The sequence below is a fragment of the Cygnus atratus genome, chromosome Z (assembly GCF_013377495.2).
Source record: "Cygnus atratus isolate AKBS03 ecotype Queensland, Australia chromosome Z, CAtr_DNAZoo_HiC_assembly, whole genome shotgun sequence".
Taxonomy (NCBI): domain Eukaryota; kingdom Metazoa; phylum Chordata; class Aves; order Anseriformes; family Anatidae; genus Cygnus; species Cygnus atratus.
The window spans coordinates 12,606,322-12,615,840 of record NC_066396.1 but is presented as its reverse complement, the minus strand read 5'-3'; the positions used below and the strand labels follow the sequence as shown (position 1 = coordinate 12,615,840).

The following is a 9,519-nucleotide window of genomic DNA, read 5'->3' as shown; positions in this document are numbered from 1 at the left end:
TCTGGCTAAAGTTTGCATAAGGTTTGCATCCACTTAGAATTCAAACAGAAATATAAGAGGAAACTCAGCTAAATGATTGTGGTTTTGATAGAAACCTCAAAGCAAGTATTCTTAATGACATTCACTAAAAATTCAATTTTGGCATAAAACTTATTCACACTCTGATCCCAGTTTGTTTAGAGTTGTGTTTTCTCTTTCAGAAGTGTAAGAACAAAACTTGAGTTATAAGGAAAACAAATGAATCCTACTGATAAGTATTAATTTAGAAATCTCCAGCTACTCTGAAAGTATTCTTCTTCTTCTTTTGAAAAGTGGTATTTTCTGTTCACTGTCATGGTACCGTTGTGGAGATTCCTTGATCCCATATCAGGTCTCAGCTTTATCTGAGAGAACAGAACGATGGTACTAAGTTGTTCTAAGCATAAATTCATCTGCCTGTGCAAAAGACTAGAGAAAAGAATGCCAGCTTTCTTTAATTCCTCAATACAACAACTTTGAAATGGAGAAGACGTTAAATTGGAGTATGTGTCTTTAGATTTCAGACCAAAGACTTTCATTTATTACAGTAAACATGGCACATAAAAAAAAAAAACAGAATTCAGCAATCTTCTGGACAGTAGAATCCGTCATTTCAAGCTGATCCATGAACAACAGAGGGAATGCAAAGAAATAATTTGTAAATGGGATAAAAAGTACAGCGAACCCAAAGAGAAATAGAAGTAATTTCAGCATTTTGTCAGTGCTTGGAGTAGTGTAAGGATCTTTGTCACGTTCTTTCTGGTATTCTCAAATACAAATTGGCATCTGCTGGCGATGAAACTGGGGGAATTTAGAGACATATATTGCATTCAGCTTCTTTCTATATACACTAAAACACATTATTGCAAGTCAAGCTTCTTTGAGTTCAATAAACCAAAGTCTTATAAAAGCGATGTGTTTCAGAATGTGAGAGTAATCATTATCAGCTTCATAATGACAGATGGAGGAGGAACACAGGATACCTACCCTACATGCTTCAGTTGATGTCACTGTCAAAATCACCTCTGACTTCAGTGGAACCATAAGATATATCTTTAAACTAAACACTAAGTATAACCATTATCTTGGCATCTTTCACCCCAACTTTCCCCTGTTCAGATTTTTTATAACATGATCCTATCCATTCATTTTGAACAATCCACAGTCAGATACAAAATCTTGTGCATATAGATCTAAATGTTTACTTCTCCCTTTTAACAGGAGGAAACTTAAAGGAGTAGCACTTACAGAGTAGCCGTGGTACCTTTTTATCAGTTTGGAGGTCTCTAAGTGCTGGGAAGGATATCAATATCTCTTGGGTTTTGTGATGAAGTTGTTTTAAAGGCTTATTAGAAAAGCTGCCATGTAGAAATATAGTTGCAAAATGCCCCTTGCAGTACAGCAGATAAATTGGTGATTAATAAAGAAAATTTTCATGTAAATTAGTCCTTTAGGCTAAAACAGCGTTCCATCTATGAACAACGTCATCCTCAACTTCGGGAAGGAAAACTGAATGGGAAAACCAGGATGTTCTTCATATAAGAACACGCTATTCCTTGACATCAATTAAAACATGTATGATGTGTTTTAGTGAAACCCAGTAATACTTAATCCTTTCTGAAAGCTGTTAACATTAAACCAGGTCCTGTCTGAACAGTTAAACATACAGTCAGCTCCTCACTTCACCCATGATTTTTTTGCCCAGCTTACGTTCCCCAACTAATCTTGAATTTCTCTCAAAATGTTAAAAGATAAAAGATACGTGTGGAATAACACCTGCTTAGAAGAACACTTGGAAATTTATTTATTTATTTATTTTTGGTACAGACCAAAGTTCAGAGTTATTTAGCAGCTTGTTTTGATTTTCAGAACAAAAATATCTAATTTTAAGAGACAAGATTATGGTCAGATAACAATAAAAATCATTCAGAGTAAATAAGTACAAAGGTTGTTATTAATCCCATAATGTTTACTAGAGTCTATTTTATTTTTAAAGATTTTAAAAACAAAAATTGTAATTAGGCATGGATGTTGCTAATTTAAGTGTATATATTAAAATTGTATATAATTCATTATATTATATTGGCATGATTTTATTGAGATTTGATCTATTAGAAAAGAGGAAAAAAAACTGAAAAAATGACAGAAACATAAGAGTAATTTCAGAATTATGCGATTACAAATTAAAAGTCATTTTGGAAAGTTAGTGAACCAGAAGCAGTAAAAAAAAATCTTAAAACTCTTACAATATTCACAGCATTTGCAGATAAAATTCTATAAAATGGCATGATATGCATTGTGCCAAAATTCAAGAAGTGCGAGTTCATCTGGAGGTGCTCATTTAGGAGGTATGTAATAAGAAGCTGTGATTCTGATGCAGTTTGCTTAAACCTTTATTTCTGATGCCTCTTAGATTTATTAGAAACTGTTTTTACACATACCAAGTGCTGAGTTTCTTGTAAATATGACCTTTTATTATCTGCTTTTCTCCTTTGTGAGCTCTAAAGTACAAAGGTAGTGAAGAACATTTTTACAAAACCATGTTGAGATTTCTGTGTTTTAATAATTATTCTAGAAAGGTTCTCCCTTCTCATCCCCATAAATGTGCAGCTGATTTTCATTGCATTCTTGATCTTGCTTTTATCAGCTTCTCCCAATTAGATCTGTTGTTCACGGTCGTTTTGTGCTCGGTTGTACCCTCAGTACAACCAGCAGTTCAGCAGTTCAGCAGTTGTTCTAGCAACCATGTTTGCATCCTGCAGTCCTTTGTTTCACCTATTGCAATTCTTTTGTTTGCTGTTCAGTGACCTTGGACTTGCTGTAGTCAGAGGCTCTGTTTTACACTGCCCTAGTCTTCTCTGTTTCATTCGCTATGCTGTAATGGCTGCCTGAATACTCTTAATTTTCTCTTCTCTTTTCCACTCCCTCAGTCTACCTGAAATCAACCTTTCCTCCACCTGTTTAAGTCTCTTTTATTCTCTTTTCCTGACTTCAGTGAGTGGTTCATTTTCCATACTACTGCAGCTGATTTAAGTTGTTTTCACCCCAAGTGTCATCTTTCTGCTCATTTGTGTATGTGGGTAAGTAAAATTATACCAGTACAAGCAGTTAAGGTGAGCGATCTTCACGTAGGGCTAGGAAAGAAGAAAAAAACTTTCCTTTAAGCAGAGATCAAACTGTTCAAATATTGCTTGAATTGGACTCGTAATCCTTTTGTTTAAAAACAGCTAAATATACAGCTGATATTCATATGGTATAGACAAAGAAAAATACTTCATGACTATCATTGGACCCAATAGTGTTTTTTGATATTTGTGCCAAGGACACACTGTACAAAATGAAAACTGAACATACTTATGACAGCTGGCAGCATTAATCATGAGGTGAAGGTGAGACTTCTCTGACATACGTGTATTGTGCATTGACATAAGTGGAGAAATCTAGTTAAGGACTGAAAGATTGAAGACTACCTGCTTATCTAGATGCCTTTTATGAATACACTACAAAGCAACAATTCATCACCAAATAAAACCTAGGCAGTTAATCTTTTTTCATATGTATTAACGCTTATTGATATATAGTAGTGCTTTCAATAACTGAGTTTCCTTAGGGGTAATGGGTTGCAGCTTTTGACGTTAAAACATTGGACATAAAATGAACTTTAAACTGATTCAAGCAAACTAAAGCAAAATGATTAAAATGTGTATGAAACAACAAAGTGTTAAACAGAATCTCTGAAAACTGTTGTTGCCTCCAAAGCTAGTAAGCATTACATGTATATGCTTGGCTACATTATATATAAAGGGAGGCTTACTGTCATAAGGGTGGCTTACATTCATACTGTCCCAGGAATATCATCTTCTGGAAGAAAGCCCTTATGATGGGAAACCAGTTGGGGCTGATACTCCCAGACGGGTTTTAGCACAGTAATTGTGATTTTAAGACATGGGTCTGCCAAACTGGACTGAACAACAGGAAGCACTGTTCAGGCACAAACATATACTTCAAGATGAATACTTCACAGTACCTCTGAATGTTTATATTATTATTAAAATTTCATGTAAAAATGAATCTAATTAAAGAGCAGACAGGAAATATCCATGCTAACAAAGATAACTTCAACTTTCAATTTTAAATATCTAATATTGCAAACTGTAGAAGATAAAAAGAAACAACTTGACCACATTGTATAACCAGCCATTACATTTTTAGAAATTCTTTCCTTAAATTTCCTATGTGAATGTGATGATGTAAATTTACCTTTATTTCAGATTCTTCCCTGCTTATGAAGATGTAGCCGTTCTTGCTTCTTTGTATCCTTTATTTTCAAATATCCTCATGAAAGAATTGGGGTGAATTAAAGCAGTAGAATAAAAAGCTTTCGGAAAGTGTTGAAGGAAAACACAATCCTGCAAAACCAAAGTAGAAAAAATGCATATATCAGAGGTACAAGTAAGAAGATGTTTAGTAAACAATTATTCATGTGTGTTATTACCTTTAACTTCCTACATATGTGAATTTAATTTGGTATTATAATAAAGAAGAAGCTCAGTTTCTAGCTGGATAATATGACTTCATTAATAATGTGACTTCACTAGTTTCCAGGGGAATTCTCTTCGCAAGATACAGCATATGTAAAGTATGAAAATTTGAAAACTTTGCTGAATAAAAAAATGCAAACCATTACTGTCTTTCTTGCACAATGTCCAGAAAATAAGCAATACACATTGAAAGCTTAGATTAAAATTCTCAACTAGTAATGGGCATTTGACAGAAACTGATTTATGTCCAGTGACTCAGGATCTCAGGGTTTGTCTTTTTATGAAGCTTTTTAATCAATTAGAGATGTTAATTTTTTCTTATGTCATTATTCTTTATATTGCTATTGGCAATAAACTCTCTTGCAGCTTAGTCACAAATGGCAGCAGAAAATTAGATTCTTGAACCACATTTCAAGGTGAACTTTGGAAGCTCAAAAAGTCAAAAAAAGCTGGTGTTATAATGTCAATTACTTCATATCATCCTAGATTTTGGCTTTACAAACCAGCTATAATAGGGCTGTATTTCAACAAAGAACTTAAGAATCTGTTTAGCTGTTATTCAAGTAAATTATATTTAAGCATGAGCTTATGCTGTATATATATATATTTATGTATTTAAAAGTCTTGTCACATAGGGGTAATTTGTTGAACAAGAACTAAATCAGTATTCTTTCCTAATGTTAATAAAACAGTTTTCCAAGTTTGCTTTTAAATGATATTTTTCTGACTTACATTTTGCAAATTACTTTATGATGGGTTAGTTTCTCTAGCAGTCTCCTAACAATAAGAATTGGAATCTGATTTCTTTACTTGCACTGGATAGTATCTTTTCAATGTTATCTAATTTACATATTAGAAATGTAAAACAAAAGGTCCACCTAGAAATATTTATTGTGATTTAAGAGTGCTGTATATTTATCCAAATGCATTCTGTTTGTGTTTCAAAAAACACTATTATACGTGCAAAACAATATGCAATACAAACCTGTTGCATATAGAGTGAACATAATTTTTTTTTGCTATATTAGAAATAAAATGAGAATGTCCACAGGAGTATAAAATTTATGGCATCTGAACTGAGTATGGCATTTGAATTTAGTAACGTAGCCTGCTTTGATCTTTCATTTCTGTGATCTCTGTTTAGAAGGCATTTCATGAGGACATTGACAAATCTTGTTTAGAGCTATGATTCTTTATAATGTTAATAGATCATGTGAAGTAATATATTTAATGGTGAAAATGTGGGAGTAAGCATTAAATGAGGGGAGTAAGCCTCAAATATTTAGTCCTGTAAGGTGTCCTGTGCTGGTGTTATTCATGTAAGAAAGGTTTCTGATATTGCAAACCTTAAACCTAAATTAAAGAAAAGAATAAAATACCAGTAAATGAGAAAAATCTGTTCATTCCACACTGTGTTTATAGTTTTAATTAGTAGCATTAGCATTGACATTTATAACATATCAGACTACATGTTAGACTGTATAAATAAAATATTTTCATCTAGTTTAGATTTCGCTAGATGGTAGATGTGCAGATTATTCTGCACCTGTCTGGAAAAAAACTTCAGAAAGTTGATATGGAGCCAAAATATGCATGGAGACAAGTAAATTGCCAATTGTAACATTTTTTGCCAGCAGCTTCCTTAGTCAAGCAAATCAAGTGCCATTCTATCAGCACTAAAATCAGACAGCTTGAGACTCTGCTGCCATTTTAAAATTTTCCCTAAGCAAAGATACTGTAGTGGAAAATCCCCAGCTTAGAGGTGGGGATAGAGAAAAAGTAATCATTTACCTGTCACCATGTGTGCCTCTAACCAGCACCTGCTTTCCACATACATCAGCTCCCTGTTAAAAAAATCAAGTCTGGAAAAGGATCAGAAATAGCAGGTTAGAAATGAGACTGTTTTTCATAAAATCTAATATCCGGAGCACAACCACATAATAGCCATGAATAAACAAGCTTTAGCTAATTTTTCTGCAAGGAGGGCAATGGTGAGGTTACTGTGTGTTCACCTTACATTCTGCTCTGTGATTTCAAGCCAAAAATCTCTTTTCTTGAATGCCATCTGACTTCACTGGGTTTATCTTCACTGCAGAGTTCGTTGGAATCATAATGCCAGTGTTGTTCCTTCCTTAAATCCATTCACCCACAAATCCTAACTCTTCTGTCAGCTCAAGTTGATCGTTGACTGCGGGGTGAACTGGCTAGGAGCTCAAATCAGCACAGCTCTCCAACAGCTAATATAACCATTTTGTGGAAGAGTTACTGATTTATTTCATTTACTGATGCCAAGCCTCCATCAGTAAATGGCACATCAAATCTTCCACAGTTCACTGGTAACAATTGTGTTGAGTGGTTTGGTTAGCTGTGGCACTGAGAACTCGGGGATTTGTTTCTGGAAGGGTAATTTGTATACAAGACAAGGTAGCACCAGCGCAGACAGAGCAGCTTGTGGCTTCCAACAACAGTTGCAGCCAAACTGAGATCTGGCAGCTTAACTGATGGGAGCCATCAGTCTTCCGAGCTGCTGGGCCACCAGGAATCACTGCCTCAGTGTCACAGTCATTATATGTTGCTGAGTGGAACTGGTTTATTTGTTTCTTAGCTGCATCAGTCCACAGGCCACTATATTAACACAAACTATCGTCTCAAATCTGCATTAATGCATGAACTCTAGACAGTGGTTGCTGCCTTCAGTTACTAATTGGTGTCTTCCAAAATCTGGGCAGCTAGAAGGTGGTGTTAACCACTGCAGGTAAATCCACCTGGAGTTATCTGGAGCACTTCTAAGATAAAGCCATTTAGCCTTACTGATGAGTATTACTGCTTAATTATGTAATGGCCGAGTATAAATAAATGAGCCTGAGAGGATACACACCTTTCACTTTCTCATATATTTTACACAGTAGATGCAGTAGTCAGTCAGTGAAGACTGTTACTTTGTACCAAGTGTTTCCCAAGTTTCTCAGGCACAACCTAGGGGGAAATAATACAGAAAAAGAAACTTTGTAGAAGTCATATAAATAAGATCGGTTTTAGAAATCCTGTGTCAGTTTAACTGTACACAATAGAGGGGCATAAATTTGAATTACTTTTAGAACCCCTAGTGCTTTCTATATTATTCACAAGTATTTGCTTTGATGCTGTTATGGGAAATGTGTTAAGGCAGGTTGAAAAATACTAGAAGCACTGTACTTGAGAAGCTTGAGCACAAAAATAATAAAATTTGAACAGAACTAATGATAGATTTTCTTTAGCTTTTAACATTTAGTCAGAACTGGGTACTTTTCAAATGCACTTCTATAGTTTAAGCAAAAGTTAAAGCTTTGATGTAGAAATTAGCAGCTACCATAATTTTATGGCTATTATACAGCATGGCTGGCTATATTATTATAATTATTTTATAAGTGTTATGGTTCTCTGAAACTAACACTTTCCACCCTTTCTTAATGTGGCAGCTTGACTGTGAAATTACGTAAAGAGGTACATAAGTAAAGATTGCATTTTAAGCTAGATATTTCAAATATATGTGTGGTGGATTCTTTTGTGTTTACTTTATATACATCCCCTCAGTTTATTTCTTCTTTGCAGAAATGTCTATGAAAATACTGTTTGTAATTGTGAATAGCATTATCAGACTGGTTCTACTTGGCCATGGCCTTTGTTCTTGTAGTTCCAGAGACACATGAAGACTTCAGTAGGCAGAATGAAGTGCTAAAGCAGATAACATTTTTCCAAATAATTGAAAGGAGGAAAAAGTCCTTAAAATTTGATCAGAACATTAAGCAGTTGTACGAGGCTAAGATTACACATGGGAGTGCCAAGCACACACAACTTGCTGTGTCTTCTTCACCATGGTATGCCGGTAACCCTGTGGTAAGCACATTAGAATTGCACAAAATAGGTCAGGTTAGGTAAAACTAGTGTAGTTGCTTAAACTTTAATAGTTGATTTAGGAATAATATTAAGTAGGTCAAACTCCTGAATTGCAGCTATGAATTTATGAAGTTGACTATTTATTTAGACTCTCTACATACTGGCCATTTGATATTCAAGCTGACTTGATCAGTGAACTTGAATACAGTAATAGTTAGCACCTTTTGATCTCTGCAGGAAGACAAGCAATCAGCTAATCAATTTAGAGTCTCTGTGGTGAAATGACTCTAAAAAACTGAAATATTTATATAACATTTATTTTAAGAAAAATTGTCTTTCATGTTGCAGAATTCCATCTGGGATTTGCAGATAGGGATCTTAATGTTTTGGAGTGTCAGATCCTTCAGCATAGTGTTATTGCAATTAAATATTTTTTCCCTTGTATGAGGGAGGTCCTTCAAGCTTCCCAGCTTCATATACGTTTATCGCACAGGAAATGAAATAGACTTTCTCATCAGCTTCAGGAAGAAATGCCTTGCACCATTTAAAAACCACTTTATTTAATAGTGTTAATATGCTCCAAAGGATTTGTTGCCTAAATTTCCTGGCTGGAAAAAATACCTGTTTTCACAGGTTTGACCACTAAAACAGCTAGGTTAAATGGGGGTACCATTCCGTTCTATAGAGACAATCCATTGATCCATTGCAAAATAACTTTTGTTTGTGAGCATTTTGTCAACAGATTTGTTTATGTGTTTGAACATGAAAAACTGTCATAGGACTTAGAATGAGTCTGCTGTGTAAATTATGTTGTGCCTTCTAACCATTAACCACATTATTTTTTTTTCCAGTATTTGAGGAAGCACAAATAATTTATTGTCCCTAGTATTCTGTATTCTGCCACAGTATAATCCTATCAACTGTCATGTATTTCTTTACTTCTCTGTTTTTCATTTTAAAACACAAATAACTTATAAAATGAAAACATGGTGTTACAGATACCTGGGTCCCAGGGCAGTAGAGGCTCACAAATCAATACATTAAGTCAGTAGCAGCTAGAAAGAGAACTGAGACTGCAAATTCC

The 9,519-nt window shown here is 34.6% G+C and overlaps 1 long non-coding RNA gene across 1 annotated transcript; it reads right to left on the bottom strand.

Moving 5' to 3' along the window:
- Positions 1-2,016: 2,016 nt before the first annotated feature.
- On the bottom strand, positions 2,017-7,501 carry LOC118256630 (uncharacterized). The gene is made up of 4 exons (XR_004781271.1): positions 7,438-7,501; positions 6,351-6,421; positions 4,279-4,427; positions 2,017-3,152 (listed from the first exon to the last, which is right to left on the bottom strand). It is a non-coding gene; the product is annotated as an uncharacterized LOC118256630 (long non-coding RNA).
- Positions 7,502-9,519: the final 2,018 nt, after the last annotated feature.